The 5,000-nt window shown below is 62.6% G+C and overlaps 1 pseudogene; it reads left to right on the top strand.

Annotated features, from left to right (window-relative positions):
- LOC126435760 (large subunit ribosomal RNA) overlaps positions 1–5,000 on the top strand; it is a 7,955-nt pseudogene that overhangs the window by 1,066 nt on the left and 1,889 nt on the right.

The following is a 5,000-nucleotide window of genomic DNA, read 5'->3' as shown; positions in this document are numbered from 1 at the left end:
TCCGCACTCCCGGGGCGTCTCGTCCTCATTGCGAGGTGAGGCGCACCTAGAGCGTACACGTTGGGACCCGAAAGATGGTGAACTATGCCTGGCCAGGACGAAGTCAGGGGAAACCCTGATGGAGGTCCGTAGCGATTCTGACGTGCAAATCGATCGTCGGAGCTGGGTATAGGGGCGAAAGACTAATCGAACCATCTAGTAGCTGGTTCCCTCCGAAGTTTCCCTCAGGATAGCTGGTGCTCGTACGAGTCTCATCCGGTAAAGCGAATGATTAGAGGCCTTGGGGCCGAAACGACCTCAACCTATTCTCAAACTTTAAATGGGTGAGATCTCCGGCTTGCTTGATATGCTGAAGCCGCGAGCAAACGACTCGGATCGGAGTGCCAAGTGGGCCACTTTTGGTAAGCAGAACTGGCGCTGTGGGATGAACCAAACGCCGAGTTAAGGCGCCCGAATCGACGCTCATGGGAAACCATGAAAGGCGTTGGTTGCTTAAGACAGCAGGACGGTGGCCATGGAAGTCGGAATCCGCTAAGGAGTGTGTAACAACTCACCTGCCGAAGCAACTAGCCCTGAAAATGGATGGCGCTGAAGCGTCGTGCCTATACTCGGCCGTCAGTCTGGCAGTCATGGCCGGTCCTTGCGGCCGGCCGCGAAGCCCTGACGAGTAGGAGGGTCGCGGCGGTGGGCGCAGAAGGGTCTGGGCGTGAGCCTGCCTGGAGCCGCCGTCGGTGCAGATCTTGGTGGTAGTAGCAAATACTCCAGCGAGGCCCTGGAGGGCTGACGCGGAGAAGGGTTTCGTGTGAACAGCCGTTGCACACGAGTCAGTCCATCCTAAGCCCTAGGAGAAATCCGATGTTGATGGGGGCCGTCATAGCATGATGCACTTTGTGCTGGCCCCCATTGGGCGAAAGGGAATCCGGTTCCTATTCCGGAACCCGGCAGCGGAACCGATACAAGTCGGGCCCCTCTTTTAGAGATGCTCGTCGGGGTAACCCAAAAGGACCCGGAGACGCCGTCGGGAGATCGGGGAAGAGTTTTCTTTTCTGCATGAGCGTTCGAGTTCCCTGGAATCCTCTAGCAGGGAGATAGGGTTTGGAACGCGAAGAGCACCGCAGTTGCGGCGGTGTCCCGATCTTCCCCTCGGACCTTGAAAATCCGGGAGAGGGCCACGTGGAGGTGTCGCGCCGGTTCGTACCCATATCCGCAGCAGGTCTCCAAGGTGAAGAGCCTCTAGTCGATAGAATAATGTAGGTAAGGGAAGTCGGCAAATTGGATCCGTAACTTCGGGATAAGGATTGGCTCTGAGGATCGGGGCGTGTCGGGCTTGGTCGGGAAGTGGGTCAGCGCTAACGTGCCGGGCCTGGGCGAGGTGAGTGCCGTAGGGGTGCCGGTAAGTGCGGGCGTTTAGCGCGGGCGTGGTCTGCTCTCGCCGTTGGTCGGCCTCGTGCTGGCCGGCGGTGCAGGATGCGCGCGCCTGCGCGGCGTTCGCGCCCCGGTGCTTCAACCTGCGTGCAGGATCCGAGCTCGGTCCCGTGCCTTGGCCTCCCACGGATCTTCCTTGCTGCGAGGCCGCGTCCGCCTTAGCGTGCTCCTCCGGGGGCGCGCGGGTGCGCGGATTCTCTTCGGCCGCCATTCAACGATCAACTCAGAACTGGCACGGACTGGGGGAATCCGACTGTCTAATTAAAACAAAGCATTGCGATGGCCCTAGCGGGTGTTGACGCAATGTGATTTCTGCCCAGTGCTCTGAATGTCAACGTGAAGAAATTCAAGCAAGCGCGGGTAAACGGCGGGAGTAACTATGACTCTCTTAAGGTGGCCAAGTGGCGGCGGTGTGGCTGCATCCGGACTTGGCTTTTCGAAGTGCGGTCTTGATGTAGTCGTGCTGCTGCTGCGAGGTGCCTTCCTTGGGTTATGGTTACAGGGAGAGTGATGCGCAATACATGGGCCTAGCCCTCTTAGCCTCTCCTCTCCTGCGGTCTTCTCCCCTTCTCGTGGGCCCGCTGATTTTCGCAGAGTGGAAGACCGCACCAGGGGCTTGGGGGGGTTACCAGCCCCCCCTCGCACTATCCCTTTTTTTAGTTGGGGGCAGTATTCAGAGAAAAAGTGGTGGCCCTTCCGCTGAAGGTGCCACCCCAACTCCCCCAGCACCTAGCCGGCCAACCGGCCGTGCCGAAAATCTTGTAACTTTTGCAGCTGTATACGCCTGTAGTGAGTGCCACCGCAGCTTTACCACCAAGAACGGTCTCGGGGTCCACCGCCGCCGCCAACACCTTGCGGCCGCCAACGCGGAGATCGTCACGGAGAGGCATCGCGCGAGGTGGACGGAGGAAGAAGTCCTGTCGCTCGCCAAGGCGGAGGCCGAACTGTTCCTCGAGAGGGACGCCCGGTTCTTCTTTGTAAATCAAGAGCTCATCAGGATGTTCCCCGACCGAACGCTTGAGGCAATCAAGTGCCGACGGCGGCAAGCTGCCCACAAGCAGCTTGTCCGCCAATTCATGGAGGCGCTTGAGATCGGTCGGGGGGAAGAGCCGGCGTCCCGCCGGGGAGCAGCGAGCCCGCTGCCTGACGCGGGCGAGGCCGCTGCGCCGCCCGTCGACGCAGCCGAGGACTTCGCGGCCGACACCACCGGGCCGCCGCCGGAGGGGCCGACTGACGCCGCCATCTGGGAGCATCTGGCGGGGCTACCCGCTTCCGCCCAACGTTTCTCTGCCCTGGATCGTGTCATAGGTCTGGGGCGGGGCACGCCGCCCGATGTCATCCTGGGCATGCTCCCGGATGCCCTTGCGTCGGTCGGGTCCAGAGGGGAGAGATCGATCACCAGGACACAGCGGCCGCGCCAACCATCGAAGCGGCCGCCTGCCGCGCCGCCGACGCAGAAGCGCAAGCGGCGCCGCTGGGAGTACGCGAGAACGCAGGATGCCTTCCGACGGTCGCGTGCACGTTGCGTGCGCGGCCTCTTGGATGGCACCCTGCTCCAGCCGCCACCTGCCATCCCTGGTCTGCTGGACTTCTGGGCGGACCTCTTCACCAAGAAGCCCATCTCCACCGCGGGCTTCAATCGTGACCGCCTCCTCCCGCACTCGGAGCCTGTCGCTCCCGAGTGCCTATGGGGGCCGGTCACACATGAGGAGGTCGCCGCCGCGTTGCCGCCCAGGGGATCAGCAGCCGGGCCGGACGGCCTTACCCCAGCGGAGTTGCGGCGCCTGCCGCACGAAGTCCTGGTGAAAGTGATGAATCTCTTCCTTCTGGCCCGCGCCCTTCCGGAACGCCTGCTTCGCGCGCGAACGTCCCTTCTCCCGAAGACGGCTGCACCAACATCCCCCGCTGACTTTCGCCCCATTACGGTCTGCTCGGTGTTGGCGCGGACCTTTCACAAGGTTCTCGCGTCACGCCTGATGCGCGCATGTGCTGTGGACGAACGTCAGCGGGCATTCATCCCTCGGGATGGGATGTTGGAAAATACCTTCATCTTGGACACTGCTCTCACCGACGCAGTTCGCTCCTGCCGCTCTGTCTTTGTGGCATCGATCGACGTATCTAAGGCATTCGATTCGGTAGATCATGCTGCCCTTCGCCCCGTGCTGAAGGCGCATGGCCTGCCGGATTGTTTTGTCGAGTATGTCGAGCGGTGCTACGAGGGCAGCACGACAGTGATAGCGGACGGCGCCGGCGTGGGCGTGTCTGTGCAGCCAGCACGGGGCGTTCGCCAGGGCGATCCCCTCTCCCCCCTCCTGTTCGACTTTGCGGTGGACTACGTTTTAGGCCAACTGCCCTCCCACATCGGAGCTCGGATCCTCGGTCGCAGAGTCAACGCTGCGGCCTTTGCAGATGACGTCTTGCTGTTTGCAGCGACCCCGAGGGGCTTGCAGTCCCTCATCGACGCAGCTACCGCAGCCCTCGCCCACCTGGGGCTGCAGATCAACGCCCGGAAGTGTTTCACCCTCGCCTTAGTCGCGTCAGGGCGCGAGAAGAAGGTGAAGGTGGACAGCAATGTCACCTTCACAGCAGGCAATACCACCATGCCTGCCCTGCGTGTGGGTGAAACCTTCCGGTACCTGGGGCTGCAATTCTCCACCGCGGGTCGCTGTGTCTTCAATCCACGTCGCCACCTGGTGGAGCAGCTTGACGTCATCTCCCGAGCTCCGCTGAAGCCGCAACAGCGCCTCCACGCTCTCACCAACGTACTTCTCCCTGGCCTGTACCACGGGCTGGCCCTCAGCCGCACCCGGGTGGGTGCATTGAAGTCGGCCGACGTCACCATCCGGGCCGCCGTCAGGAGATGGTTCCGCCTTCCGGCGGACACCCCCCCGGGATACTTCCACGCTCCTGTTGCCCAGGGGGGCCTCGGCATTCCATCTTGCCGATGGATGGGTCCGACCCTCCGTCGGTCCCGTCTCCTGGCGCTGAAGAAGATAGGGCCAGCCTGCGACGGTGCAGGCATGGATGAGGTGCAGCGTGAGATCGAGGTGCTGGAGCGCCACCTAATGTGGGAGGGCCACCTCCTCAAATCGTCAACGCAGGTTGGGGAAATGTGGGCGGCGCGCCTACACATCGCCATTGACGGTGCGGCGCTGTCATCTTCTGCCGCCGTCAGTGGCCAACATCAGTGGGTCGCCGACACCAGTCGCCTGCTATCTGGGCGTGAATACATCGACGCCCTCCGCGCCCGCATCAACGCCTTCCCTACGAAGGCACGGCGCAGTCGCGGGCGGGAGGCGGACACCAGATGCCGCGCGGGGTGCCAGGCCGTGGAGACCGCCAACCACGTACTTCAGGCTTGCTTTAGGACGCACGGGTCCCGGGTCAAGCGCCATGACGCTGTAGTGCGTTATGTCGCCCGTGGACTCGCGCAGAGGGGCTTCAATGTCTCTGTGGAGCCCCACCTCCGAACACCTGAGGGCATCCGCAAGCCTGACGTGGTGGCGGTCAAAGACGGCATCGCCCGCGTGGTCGACGCCCAGATAGTCGGAGATCACCTCCGGCTCGACTGGTGT

Source organism: Schistocerca serialis, unplaced genomic scaffold (genome assembly GCF_023864345.2).
Source record: "Schistocerca serialis cubense isolate TAMUIC-IGC-003099 unplaced genomic scaffold, iqSchSeri2.2 HiC_scaffold_1217, whole genome shotgun sequence".
In the NCBI taxonomy this organism is placed as follows: Eukaryota; Metazoa; Arthropoda; class Insecta; order Orthoptera; family Acrididae; genus Schistocerca; species Schistocerca serialis.
This window is presented reverse-complemented; position numbering and strand designations above follow the sequence as displayed.